We start from the raw sequence: 15,282 nt of genomic DNA, 5'->3' as shown, positions 1-15,282 counted from the left end.
CAAACAAGAAACCCAACACAGCAGTCTTTACAGGAGCAAAGAGGGTGCTGTTAGGTTAAAAATTCAGAGCCCTACCCACAAGTTTAGGCCCTAATCACACTACCAAGACACTTGTCAACAACCCCCACGTCAACCACCCATATTCCCTGACAAGTAGCTTCACTGAAAAGTGTGACACAAAAGAGAAATGTGGACTGTTTACCATGTGAATGTGAAAATGTTTCAGTTTACACTGCAGATTTTCTAGGTTTTACGGTTGCTCTATGAGTAGTTGGTTAGTGTTTGCAGAAAAGCACAGGTTAACAATCTGCTAGTGACTAAAGAAATCACAAAGAGACTTCACCTAGCTACAGCCAGCAACCTCTAGTAACCAGTCACCAACCAGTCAGGGAATAGACAATTTTCCATTGCGACCAGTGACTCCCATATGATTGCCAACTGGTCTCTTGAAGCGTGTGATTTGGGGCTGAAGGAGTCTCTTTATATGAAGTGATAATATCAAATATTTCATCTTTTTAGTTTTGCATAAATTTTCTTGTTTTTCTTTTCAGCATGGCCCTTTCATTTGACTCCCAGTATGACTGTGGCTAAATTAGTAAGTTCATATTTATTTTTCAAGGGAATTATAGTTAAAGTGCAAAGAAAGCCACATCAATGAAAAGATTTGGTTTTCCTGCACTTGAATCCACAATTATTTCAAAATCAATGAGTAATCATGTTGCTTTTCGTGATCATGATTTTCCCTTTTTTGACCAGCCCCTCCAGAGAACCCATCACCTTTTTGCCCTATGCATTCACACTTGAATGATTGTACAGGGTGGGCCATTTATATGGATACACCGTAATAAAATGGGAATGGTTGGTGATATTAAAGTCCTGTTTGTGGCACATGAGTATATGTGAGGGGGCAAACTCCTCATGATGGGTGGTGACCATGGTGACCATTTAGAAGTCGGCCATCTTGGATACAACTTTTGTTTTTTTCAATAGGAAGAGGGCCATGTGACACATCAAACTTATTGGTAATGTCACAAGAAAAACAATGGTGTGCTTGGTTTCAACGTAAATGTATTATTTCTTGAGTTATTTACAAGTTTCTGACCACTTATAAAATGTGTTCAATGTGCTGCCCATTGTGTTGGATTGTCAATGCAACCCTCTTCTCCCACTCTTCACACACTGATAACAACACCGCAGGAGAAATGCCAGCACAGGCATCCAGTATCTGTAGTTTCAGGTGCTGCACATCTCGTATCTTCACACCATAGACAATTGCCTTCAGATGACCCCAAAGATAAAAGTCTAAGGGGGTCAGATCGGGAGACCTTGGGGGCAGTTCAACTGGCCCACGACGACCAATCCACTTTCCAGGAAACTGTTCATCTAGGAATGCTCGGACCTGGCATCCATGATGTGGTGGTGCACCATCTTGCTGAAAAAACTTGCTGGGAACATGCCAGCTTCAGTGCATAAAGAGGGAAACACATCATCATGTAGCAATTTCAAATATCCAGCGGCCTTGAGGTTTCTATTGATGAAGAATGGACCCAGTATCGTTGTACCCCATATACCACACCAAACCATCACTTTTGTTGTTCCAACAGTCTTGGAGGGATCCATCCAATGTGGGTTAGTGTCAGACCAATAGCGGTGGTTTTGTTTGTTAACTTCACCATTCACATAAAAGTTTGCCTCATCACTGAACAAAATCTTCTGCGTGAACTGAGGGTCCTGTTCCAATTTTTGTTTTGCCCATTCTGCGCACCGATCTGGGTCATCCTCATTGAGATGCTGCTGTAGCTGGAGTTTGTAAGGGTGCCATTTGTGAATAGCTAATATCCGCTGAAGGGATGTTCGACTAATGCCACTCTCCAGTGACATGCGGAGAGTGCTACGCTGTGGGCTCTTGCTGAATGAAGCTAGGACAGCCACTGATGTTTCTTCATTAGTGACAGTTTTCTTGCGTCCACATTTTGGCAAATCCAACACTGAACCAGTTTCACGAAACTTAGCAAGCAGTTTGCTGACTGTAGCATGGGAAATGGGTGGTCTCGTAGGGCGTCTTGCATTGAAATCTGCTGCAATGACCCGGTTACTGCGTTCACCAGATATCAACACAATTTCGATCCGCTCCTCCTCTTTGAATGGCTGTGAACAAAGAGAAACTTGTAAATAACTCATGAAAGAATACATTTACGTTGAAACCAAGCACACCATTGTTTTTCTTGCGACATTACCAATAAGTTTGATGTGTCACATGGCCCTCTTCCTATTGAAAAAAACAAAAGTTGTATCCAAGATGGCCGACTTCTAAATGGTCACCATGGTCACCACCCATCATGAGGAGTTTGCCCCCTCACATATACTCATGTGCCACAAACAGGACTTTAATATCACCAACCATTCCCATGTTATTACGGTGTATCCATATAAATGGCCCACCATGTAGATGTAGACTTATGACATGCTAATGTTGTCTTGCAGAGTTTTTTCATTTTTATGGAGTGTTTTTTTTTCCAAATCTTTTGAAGTTTGTACTAGTCGTAGGGTTTGCAGCAAAAAAAAAAAAAAAAAACATGACATGTTTAATCTCACCCACGCAGTCCGATATCAGTCTAATATCTGGTAGTTTACATGTTGTTCCTGCATTTTTGTTGCTTAATGGAATTTGACAAACAGCCTCTCAGTGAATGACTGCCTGCTTCTGACAGTATTATCTTGCATACCATTAAGCATCTGTAAGAACAAAATAAAGCATATTTATCCACTTGATAGAACAACAAGCAAGTTCTGCAGTAATGAAATCTGGAACACAAGTTACTGTGTGTTCTAAGGTGCTCAACTAACGTTTTAATATGAAACCAATATCATTTGCTCCAACTTATTATATCTGAGCTTTAATAAATAAAGTCTTCCACATAAGTGCCATCACCTCAGACCCCAGCACTGTTTTTTCACAGTATAGGCAAGAAGCAATTCCACCTCTTTCCACTTGCTGAGATAAAAAAAAAAAAAAAAGTGTGGGAAGCTTGAGAGAAATAAATCAGAAAGAACATTTGCAGCACTAATGGCTTATCATCAAGACACAATAAAACTTACCTGTGTGATTTGAGTGGGTGGAGGTGTACGGTATATGCTTTGTGCACATCCGTGCTCTGATCTATATCTCATGTGTTTGATCTTTCATGCCTGTTTTTGTGTGTGCATGTGTGCAAAAGCAAATCATGATAAGAGATCATCTCAGCCATGTGTGCAACAAAACAAAGTTGCTCGCAGTTTAGTTTGTACTTCTGTGTGCAGTCGTGTGTGTGTGTGTGTGTGTGCGCGCGCGTGCGCGTGCGCATATCAGCTCTTCTGTGCACATCAGGTAAGAAGTGACATGACTGCTTTCAGTGGGGTTTTGAGTTAATCTGTAGTCTGACAGCTTCTGTCATCCCCCAGCTGTTATGACCACGGCACATTTATCACAGACAGCTCTGCTGCTCTTGGGCATAGTTAGGGAATGTGATGCTTTTGTGGATTTTGGGGGGGGGGATTTGAAGGAAACAGGGAATTCTTGTTCTCATGATTCAGCAAGTCAACTTTATATTGCTCTCTGCATCAGTTGTATTTAGATCTTTTCCCTATAAAAGAATTTAGGAAAAAAAAAAGTTTTTCACAGGCCATCAGTCCTCTAAGTACAGGTTACTGTTTCCATAGTAATTAAGAGAGTAAGTCGCAGCCAAGTGCTGCTAATAAAATGCATGTGGTTAATTCATCATCAGCAAGCATGCGCATCTCTATAAAAGCAGAACTTTAAGTTGCTGATCTAGTGCATTCAGGCATGTGTTAACATAATGTAACATTTTTCCCAGGAGCTGATGGCCCAGTAATTTCACCTGAGGTCAGACTGTGCAATGACCTGAGAAACTGCAAGGCAGTTTCACAAACTGTGGGCCTGAAAAGAAGCTACAGTGGCAATCGGGCGTGTATATGTATATATAAGTTCTATTAATAAAATCAAGATCAAAATGCTATGATGTCCTTTGAACCTGCGCCGAGGCGATTCCCATAGTGAAACACCGACCGAAGTTAGAAAAAGAACCTGTTTATCAATACTCTATATGTCTGCTACTGCAATAGTTAAATTTAGCTGGTGTGCAAATGTCTCTAATCCTAGTCTTTGAATCAGGGGCTTGAAATCACTGGATCAGATCTCTATATTTCTTAGACTGTTGTCAACTGAGTGGCTGGGTGACAGCAGTCACCACTGCTTGTTCTATTCAGGGTGTACGTGACTACATGTATTTTATTAGGAAAGCTACTACTAAATTATGCAATATCCTGTAGTATATAAAGTAATTACAATAATTTCCTCCCTGGCTGGTAAAACTCTTATCTACTGGCATTTATTTAAAAAATAAAAAACAAAATGAGCAGCAAATGAGCCACAGGATGCTTTCAGATTGCCTCCAAGTAATCAGTGACGACAACAGGATAGTATGAAGATAGACAGTTGTCTAACTACACAATCACATTTTTCCAAACCTCGCAAGCTTTTCTTTTTAGATAAGCCTTCCTTAAAGGGAAGATCTAAGCTCAGTCTGTTGCTGTTATGTAGTTACATAAATCCTTCCACGGACTGCTTTTTTTGAGTCAGCAAAAGCCGGTCATATTAAAAGCCCCTTCTCTGTGACCCTTTGTGAAGCCACCGTCTTGGCCGCCAGCCCAGCACACAAAACATAGAAGGGAAAGTGCTCGTCTTAAGGAGGAAAGCACAGCACAGAAGGTATGTTGTGCTTGAGTGCTATGCCACTGGAACAGAGGAGTTTGATTCTAAAAATATCTACCTCCCACCACACTCACACTCCCAACACGCAATGCAGCCTTTGCACTGGAAGACCTAACAGCTTGATGGCAATTACTGCAAAATTGCTCTTATTTTCTCCAAGTCTTCATAATTTCCAGTCAACTTTCATCAGTTCATGTGTGTTTGTGAGTGAACCGGCAGAGGAAACGGGTAACGCCTCGTCGCTATTTAAAGCCCGGACTATTCCAGGTAGGCCCTGAAACTTTTCTTACTCTACCATGCCAAACATTTACCAAAAGTCTCTGCCTGACACCTGTGACCAAGTCATGCAAAAGCAATTACTGAAAACCAAACACAGACATTTCATGTGCGAGGCCCATCCCAAACCCATCAGTTATGCGGGACTAAGCAGTAAAACCATTACAAGACGATTAAAATTCACTCAGAGTAAATCACGTTTTTTCCCTTTAACTTATATTGGTTAGCAATGATGGAGTAGACACCAAAAAGCCTCCATGTGTGTGCTTAGTCTTCACAGACCACAGGGCTGACCACAGGCTCTGATGGATATCATCTATGTAAATCACTGTTCACCACCATCGTTACATCTCAGATAACTCTTTCTGGCAAAACTGAAATGGATGCGTGTGACAGTGGTTTGACCCCATCCAGGTGGTTTGTATTTGGAGGAAAGTCTATTTATAGGCCTGTTAAATACAAGCCAGGTGTTGTCATAAAGCCCGGGCAAAGCCGGTTGGTTCTCTGGTGTCATGAGTGGCATAAATAGAATACACAACTGAGACGTGGTTAGCAAAGGCAGCTGGGAAGAACATGTATGCGGTCTAGTGTAGTCAGGCTATCTAAGCTACAAATCAACTCATGAAAATTAGAATGAAAATATTTAACTACAGGGTAAATAAAAGGCCTGCGGCTGGTAGAAGAATAGCTACATTTACATGGCGCGTGGTATAATGATTCTAATCGCATTAAAAACCAAACACAAGATTAAAAAAATGCTCCATATAAACACCTAAATCTGAATAAACAGCTGGAATTTCAATGCAACAGAGTAAATGTTTTCAAAAACAGATTAAAAGAAGAATTCTACCACACAAGAGCTTTAATGTGATTCACTGCTGGCTGCATTGCCCCTTGCTCTGCATTCATGCATCCCATCTTGGCCTAAAATGCGTGGGGACGTATGCTTCTTTGCTTTCCAAGACTGCTGGCTTCCAAGCTCAACTACTCTGTGAAGAGTTTGTTTTCAACGTAAAATCTTATATGTTGTGCTTTTCCTTTTGAGGGTGCTAACATGAACCCTGGGCAAAGTTTTAATAATGTGTTATAATGTGGTAGTTGGTGCTGTTCCCTCATAGCAAGACGGTTTTTAGTTGAGGATGCCTTCTTTATGGAGTTTCAATGTTCTCCCAATGCATGGGGGGACTCTTTTCAGGCACTTTGGCTTCTTCTCTTTGCTTGTTAGGTTAATTAGAGAGTCTAAATTGCCCCCGACTCCCCACCTTGGTTGCCTCTTGCAATTAATCAGCACAAAGGTGGTTTAAAGGGAGAGGGGCCATAAAGGATAGGAGCTAAAACAGCTTATTTCAGACAGAATGAACTGAAGGACTGAAAAACAAGGATTATTTTGAACCATGAGTCATGCAAAGCATTTAACACTGTTCTGAGTGAATGTGTTGTGACATTTAAACACAAGACTAGAATAAAATCACATCCCATGTAAACAGCTGACCTGAATTCTTTAGTCGGCAGGAAGCCGTTTGTATATTTTTAAGTTCCATCTTGTCTTTAGCTATTCAAAATTACATGTGACCCACAAGGGTACACATAACAAAAACTGTGGTTAAGAAATGGCTGCTCACTGGGAACATGGCAACAAAGCTGCATTTTTGTATGAAAGGTGCATTACAAATCAGATGTATTTTTATTATTCCAAGTTAAAAGCTGCCAAGTTAGAGTTTTAGAAAGCCTACTTTAAACAGACCGAGTCCTGGCTAACTTTGATCCAAGGAAATAAAGGCAATGCCTTGCTGACCACAGATGCCATCCACTTGGCTGTCCTCTGGCAAAAATCTATCCCAACTCACAAAGTCTTCCAACCCACAGAGATCTGCCTGCTTCCATTCTCCACTCCATCACTTTGAATCTGATCCTTCGAAGCCCGATTCAAAGTGCGTATTGGTCAGTAGTCTGGGTTTTGGTCCACCACAATCAAACACAATCCCTCTCCTGCTGGTGTTTTGCCCCAGTGGCAGACAGGAACAGGAAAAAGGAGACAAAATGTTAAAATGTTAAAAATGAAATGTGAAAAAAGATGCTTATGTTCGCTCCAAGTCAAGATTTCCTGTTCAGTCGCTCAGGAACACATCTTGGAGCTGGAAGTTTCTGCACATGCAAATTCTTTGGATTGTTTTCTTTTAAGAACCGTGCGCCTTATCCCTGCTCACGATGGCAGATAATCCACGTTGTGTTTTCACAGTGCTGTTCTTACATTTTTTTGTTTTTCCTCTGAAGTTTAGACATCTCTTGAAAATTCCTGGGAAAATCCCAAACTGACAAATGTGACAAATCTTAACATGAAGGACTGAGGTTGGGAAAGCTGTGGAATTTGGGATTTTTTATTTATTTTATTTTTTTGGCAGTACATCTCAATCGTTCAAAATGTCAACGAGCTCTTTAAAGCTTAAAATACCACAAATAGCAGTTGTGAACTATGCAAAGAATGAATGCCTAGCACTGACATCAACCAATTACATATTTCAAATGTGATCCAATTACAAGAAAATAGTCCTTATTCACAGAAAAAAAAACATAAATAACGTCATTAGATCCGGTCAATTAAGAATAGCAGAAATGTGGAGAGCTTCAAACCCATTCTGCTCACACAAATATGATGACTGTCCCGAAAGAATCTCAACTGTTCATCACAGCCAACCTTTGAAATAATTCTTAAAAGCTAAAAGAAATTAGAACCATTTCAAAAGCAGAACAATGCACAAACAATGTATGCTGATTATCTTTGCCACAAGCTAAAGCCCACTACATGTTCTGAGTCAGGAAAAAGTAATAGTGCTGGTATGTTGTGCTCAGCAGTCCAAAGACCTTGGCTGTGTTAAAGCAGTTAGCGAAAAACTAAAACAGAGCCAGTTATGAGTGTGTTGTCCAGCAATTGCGCCACTGGCGTGTTTTGTTTGGGGTGTTTGGGTTTTTTTTTTGAATTCCAAGAATCTTTACTTTTCTGATTGCATGTGGAACTCAACTGCTCTAACTCTCACCATCTCAAAAGTGTTTCAGGAAATATCTTATAAGTTGCTTTAAAAAGTGTTACATGGAAATGTTCCGTCTTGGAGAGAGTTCCTCACCATCACCATCACCATCAGCAGCAGCAGCAGCATATTGGCCGTAGTATTAACTTCACCCTTTCTACAAATAAAAAGAAATTCTGATTTGGAACTTGGCTTTGTAATTTGGGAATATTATTCTAAAGTTAGATGAAAATGTGTGTTTTTCCTACCACATTCAAACTGTAATATCTGTCAAACCAGTCACCTGATTTGGACTGTTATAAATAATGTGCTATGTATATGAGAATATGCTAAAAAAAAAAAAAAAAAAAATCAGTCCCATACCTACGAAGCTGTGGTTTTTACAGGCCTCCAAATCTGCTGCCAGAGACTCTACATCTTTCAATCCATCATTCTGTGTTAATTTGAGCTACACCCCTGAGAGTCCATACATTTACCCTAAAACATTTCAAAGGTCTAGCACAACCACTTCTCCACAATGGGATATTAAAATGGACCCTATAAAAACTGATCAAGGAAGACAACTAGCAATAACCCTGCTTTCATCAATTACACACACAAAAAAATTAAATACTTTACATTTTACATCATTCCTATTAAAAAGTGCATCTAAACCTTGGAATTTTTTTTTCAGGCCAGGTGGGAAATCTTTTTTTTTTTTGTTACTTTAATTTGATGCATTGAGATAAACAAAGATGTTGTGAGGTCCATCTCCCTTTCATGCAGTGTATCTAACACTGTAAGGGAAACCTGGAAACAGACATAATAGGAAACTTTAATGCTAGTACATTCCATACTGCCATGTGCAGTTTAATTTGCTGTTGAAATGCGTGCTATTGCATCCATCAACACACATATTCATCAGGTCTGTTTATACATTTTGGGTGGTGCAGCTCAGCAGACGAGGAAATGGTAAGAAGTCTGCTTAACAGTAATTTTCTTTTTTTTACCTCAAAGCATTCTCCGTCAGTGCCCCAGTCAGCTCTGATTTCCTCAGTTTTGCCTGCCCCAGGTTCAGGTCCAATGCATTTAAGGCGTGCTGGTCTTACGTCTGTGGCATCTGTTGAGGAATGTGATGAATGCTGTCTGTACCCTTCTGACAGCACTATACTCGCATGATTTAAGCCCAGACGATCTGCTCCACCCTGATGCCTGAGACTGAGGCTGATGTTTATACTTAGATGTCTGGTACTTCAAACATTTAAAACATCTAACACATTCACAGTATGGCCTTTGCATTCAAGTTTAAACAACTCGAAACGTAAAAAAAAAAAGAAGAAAGAAAAGAAAAAAACTAGTACATATGCACTTAGCTTAAAAAAACAAAAAAACAAAAAACACAACAGTACTGAAGCTTCCATGGGAAGGCACATCTGAGTGATGTGCACCTCTTCTCACAAGAGAAGTCAACCATGCTGCTGCTATTACAGGTGCAACACACAAATTTCCAAGACTGGCTATGTATACAGCTGACAAGAGTAACAGAGGTTCATCATATGGTGGTGTTATCCTGTGGAAAAATCCAAATGAAAGACTCAAGGAATCTGCTTTAGCTATGAAGGTGTTGCATTCAGTTTCTTCCCTATACGGGTTAGATTATTGGTACCTACCCAGAGCCATTTTTGCCATCACCAAAAGGGAGTGCGTGAGTGCACAGTGGACTAATAGCAATGTCCCCAGAGCAACACATGACTCACAGCCCACAACTCTCTGCGTTTTAATGCACAAAACTAATGTAAATTAGACTTCAGAACAAACCTCTAATCTCTTCATGCCTGATTAAAAATATAATCTGACAAAAAACCCTGTTCACATTAGGTAAAGTCTTGGCAGTTCTGTAAACTTAACTTATTAAATAAGCACTCTGAGAAAACATTTGAAGCAACATGTTGGTAAAGCTTGGATATAAAGACCATGACAGACAACAGCTCTTTAGAGAACTGCACCAGTTCTGCAAGAAATCGGTAATCATTTTTAAATGCTAACTTCCAAGGAAGCAGGAGCAGAGGGTGAGATGATGTGCTGCTGTAATTTACAGTAAACGCACAATAAAAAGCATTTACTCTAATAGTCCCTGCAAAATAAAATAAGCTAAATTCCTAGTTCAGCTGATGCAGCTGATGCCAGATATTAAAAACCCTCCAAGATCAGAAAATTGGAAAGTTATTTGACAAGAAGGACTCTAAAACTTACAAAACTTTAACATTTTTAAATACAAACCATAAATTTTGACCCTAAATCATGTCTAATACTGAGAGGGGGTCTTTGAACAGTCTTGGACTGTAGGATCTGTGAGCAACCGTTTTAGAAAGGTCACAAATAAAAAGGAAATGCAACAATGTAGATTCACAGGCCAACAGCGTTTCACCGGAGCGCTCCTCTCGACCAGCTCGTGTAACAAACAGCTTCTTTTCTTTGTCAAATTTAAGTTTCCTGATCTAAAGGCAGAAAGGCATTCATATGACCAAACTTTCAACTATCTCTAGAAAGAATTTCGGAAGGCGTTTATCCGTCAGGTGACTAAGCAGACTCACTTAGACACAAGCTGTATGTTTATAAGGGCTGCCACAAATGATTATTTTGATAGTCGACTAGTCACCAATTATTTTTGCGATTAGTCGACTAATCAGATCATGCATCCATTGGACGTAAAACGTACAGCTTACTGCACCAGCATGCATCTGCTCTTATATAACTATCATTAGCTTACAGCTTTAAGTGTTTAAGGTATGTGCTAACTAAAAATAAAGATAATATGATATTTTATTAAATTTTAATGAAATCTGGAGATTGTTTAGGTGAAGTTTAATAAACTCAGCCGTCTGCTCCTTGCTATCTAAAATATAACAGGACACTGGAGTATGTTCTCGAGCATCTCACACTTCTGATAATCAGCTGTCTGCTTGACGTTTATTCAGCTGTGTAAAAACTATAATTTTAATCTCAGCCAAACCGATTTACTCAGGAACAAATAAAATACTGAAAAAAGCCAAACAATAACATTTTTAAGTTATCTAAATGACTTATATATCATGTTTAACCTGAGTAGCGAAAGACGGCGGTGGGTTTGAAAAAGGGAGTCCGGTGTTCTCACCGGCTCTAGTGAGCCTTGAACCCCGGCTAGCTATCAAGCTGGTGGGTAACAGGTGTCTCCGAAAACGTCGGAGCACTTTTAAAAATATGTGATGTTTTGATAAACTGAGCAGATATTTGAGGTTTACACAGCTACATTCTCGCCTGAAAATATGTTAAACGTTTATTTTGTGACCCAGAAAGAGTAATAAGAGTAATATTAAAACTAACCAGCTGCCGCCATTGTTGGAAACTAAGCAGGGCTGCGCTATGAATTCTGGGATAGGTTGGGCCACGAAGTATACACCCGACCCATCCTTCAAATCTGGGGAAATGAAACACGCATTTGTCGGGATCTTCGAATTTGGACAGTCTTCGTCGTCTGGTTGTAACATAATCGGCCTACAAATGCGGGCACAGGAGGATGCGGTTCCTGAATTTGGATACAGCTACGATACCGGACACTGCTTCTTCTTCGGAGTTTAACGGCAGCTGGCATCCTTGTGCATGCAGTGCTGCCATCTTCTGTTTCAGTCCGTTATTACACTCTTAAATCCTACTACTTATTCCTGCGTCTTTTGGGATCTTACAAAGCTTCAAACGACGCGTCAACTATTAAATTAGTCATCGACGATTTTGATAGTCGACGTAATCGTGACTAGTCGACTAATCGTGGCAGCCCTAATATTTATATGCACAGTTGTGACCATTTTAATCAAAAGAGATAAAGGTAGTGACTAAAAGACGCTAAATTAAGTGATGCTGAGCTCAGCATTACAGGTAGGGTGCTCAGAGATCTGAAGTTAGCTGCATCTGACCAAGATATCTCCTGTGTGCATCCTTTGTGGGATTTTCAAAATACGGTAGACTCAGAATTCACTGGAGGGATTTGTTTTGTTTTTACTCCATCTAAACTTCCGGTGGGCAAAGCCATCTGAAATACCCCACATCAACTGAACAACACACTGTGAACAAAAGTTCTACTGTAGCCTTTGTGACTTTCAAGCAAATACCTCTGTATTAAAATGTCTCAATTCTGGGAACCTCATCTAACTTAATCTCTATGAATAAATCATGCTCGCATTGTAATTTCACTCGAGAGTTTCTGTCAAGTAAATCAGACCACAAAAAAGCTATGGTAAGGAAATGAGTTGTGAAGAGAAACTGATGGCTGTGAAAACCCCCCCAAAAAAAACAATTCAGTCAATAATGAAAATTCAGCTTTGGCTTCTGGACTGGATTTTTATGCATCACTTGAATTTATAATTAAAACGGGCAGGAAAAGAACAGCGTCAAAAGCAATATTAAGTTGTAGGCAGCTGTTGTGGCTTTGTGACATGCAAGTATTGCGCAAAAGCTGCTTTAAGACCAACATGACATCTTTCCAGAACGCAGTTAATCAAGAAACCAAGTCACCACGGGCTGTCACAGAGCAGCGCTTATTGAGTTTGTGGAATACACTTTTCAGTTTGACCACAGTGAACCGGCTACGCTGGACCATTTTCTTTCGCTTATGGTTTTAAGATGTTAGGATCTAATCTTGGCTGGTTGCAAGTGGACATACTTATCAGATTAGTCAGTAGATCTCAGAGGGTTCATCACCCGACCCGCCAATAAGTTTGCAGCAGGGAGCATGCAGCTCCAGTTGCCCTCCAGTTGAAGGCTTTATGGTCAAAAACACCCAATGTTTCGAGCCTAATGCCCCACCAGAGGATCCTGTGTCCCACACCGCACTCCAGCTGTTTGGTTTTTGTTTAACTTGTATCAGAAGTTCAAGAAAATCTAAGGTGAAAAGAGAGAGTTTCATCTAAGAAATGCACAATGTTTCTCCATTTAATGAATAACCATGTCGCCATAAAGATTGCAATTCATGAGTAAAAATAGTGGCTATTATTAACTTACTCTATGAATCACTCTGCATGATCACTGTGGGATTATGGACAACTTTTTCTGTGCCAGCCTAATCTGTGGAAATAGATATAGTCTGCTACAGAATCTCTCTCTCTCTCTCTCCATCCACATATAACAAAATCAGGTGATGATTTTTCTACACAGCCACGTTTCACATATGCAGTAAACATCAGCTCTGAGCAAATATGGCAGATAACCTCTGACACGTGTTCTATCCAACAGGTGACCTTTACAAGATGGGAAAACGGCACCAGCTCTTAATAAAGAGCTCTCTCCGGGGTGCTTCTGTGTAGGCACACGGCTTTACAACAAACTCACACTTCAGACAAAAGCACTCCTCATTCAGAACGCGTTCATATGCATAATACCAATCTAACGAAGCAAGGCCAGAAAAACAAACCCGACAAACAAGCTGTATGGGACTCACTCTGTTTGCAGGCTGTCTTCCTTTCCCCCGTGAGCTGAATGTTTATTATCCACACCCAGACATTTCCACTGGAGTTTCTGTGGCGATAAATGTGCAGCTGTTAGCACCAAAACAATTAACTTTCTAAGCCATCGAAGAAAAGCTTAACGGTGCTAAACTTACCTTCATTTGTTTAACTTCCCGTAATACGACGTCTGTTTTAATTCTTAATTAATTTCACTATCTGAAAACACGCGCTTGTTAGTTTATTAAACAATGCTAGCTCTTCTTTCTTCCTGTTAAGAGTTGAATATTTTACTGTTTAGGACAGCTGGCCTGTCCTCTCTTCTCTCTCCCACTGAGTTAGTGATACGCACTTACACAGCACCGTAAGGGGGCGCTATTTGACCAGTTGTTAATTGGAAGGTGCAAAGTATTTAGAAACATGTTTTTTAAGTAAATAAATACAGTTACACTATGATTGAAATGTAACATTGCAACTGCAACATAATATCGAAACAGAAACACAAGATAACCTTTATCGTGTTAAATACCTGACTGTCGTATATGTGGTTAAATCAGATATTTAACCAAACTGTAAATGTAAATATAATACAAAAATGACACAGAGGTTGCCCGTTGTTTGCAAGTGAATGTGTTGACCAACTGGTCACACTTTCAATCACAAGGTAGTCACAAAGGATACTTTCAGACTTGGACTGTCTGTAGTCCCGCTTAGACAGATTGGTGAAGGTTTGCAACTAATCACCATCCAAGTCATAAATGAAGACAGACTCCCAACATGACCCAATCAATCTGAGTCAGTCTGCAATGATGAGCACAACTTGTCTGCAACATGTCTTTTTGCGAGTGGTTCCCAGCTGGTTATATTATGGTTACATAACTATATAAAGCAAGGCTGCCGAGCACCTGTGTCATTTTGCATGAATAGCTGCAACTATGACAGCATAGACGGCAACTATGTCACCACTTGTGAAGGAATTTCTGTTTTAAATTCATGAGTTTATGTCTGGAGTCTAATGTAAGTAGCAAATATGAATTTCTGTGCATGCAGATAGCAACCGACTGATTAATCACAGACTGAGTTCACTTTATTGCCATTTTATTGCATATTGAAGCACCAAACTCCCTTAGAATACAGCAACTGTCTGCAAGTGGTTGCAGAACTGGTCCTTGTCTTTGAAGCAAGTTTCAATTCAAGAGGACCGCAAGTTCATTGCATACAGTTGCAATTCTTTTCATCATGCGGTGGATTCCAACTTTTTTTTGGCTTTAGCAGAACAAGGAAGTATTCACTTAATACCTGAAATCTATTACTTTGGTGTCTTATTCTATCTATTTGATCTATTTACTATTTAGCTCTCTGTTTGAATTTCCCTTCTGGGTATCGGCTTTTTCCTCATCACAATTTTACATTTGGACCTGAGGAACTAACTGGTGCAAACCTAAATTGAACATTCACACACTTGTAAGAATGAATGGGATATGGGAAAAGATTGTGATTTCAGTGTTTTTCTTTTCTGTAACGGAGCACCATTATCATGTGTTACACAAATGCTCTGGCCAGAGCAGTGACCAATATATTTATGACTATGCAGCATAATATCTAGCTCCCCAAGGAGTGTTTACAAAAGGCAGGAAATTACACGAGTTTGGAGCTTGTATGGTTTCCCACGCTGACTGGGTGGCAGTGACAAAACGGAAAGATGTCCAATGGGAGCCCTGGATCTAATCTTAATTACTGAGAGGTCTTCATAGTT

The 15,282-nt window shown here is 40.0% G+C and overlaps 1 long non-coding RNA gene across 1 annotated transcript; it reads right to left on the bottom strand.

Moving 5' to 3' along the window:
* Positions 1–3,670: 3,670 nt before the first annotated feature.
* LOC102307957 lies at positions 3,671–14,019 on the bottom strand. The gene is made up of 4 exons (XR_315997.3): positions 13,685–14,019; positions 13,523–13,599; positions 9,063–9,172; positions 3,671–8,862 (listed from the first exon to the last, which is right to left on the bottom strand). It is a non-coding gene; the product is annotated as an uncharacterized LOC102307957 (long non-coding RNA).
* Between the last annotated feature and the right edge of the window lie 1,263 nt (positions 14,020–15,282).

This window comes from Haplochromis burtoni, unplaced genomic scaffold (genome assembly GCF_018398535.1).
Source record: "Haplochromis burtoni strain Fernald_Lab_line unplaced genomic scaffold, NCSU_Asbu1 Contig_87, whole genome shotgun sequence".
Classification (NCBI taxonomy): domain Eukaryota; kingdom Metazoa; phylum Chordata; class Actinopteri; order Cichliformes; family Cichlidae; genus Haplochromis; species Haplochromis burtoni.
The sequence above is the reverse complement of the archived record's forward strand: the minus strand, read 5'-3'. Positions and strand labels throughout refer to the sequence as shown.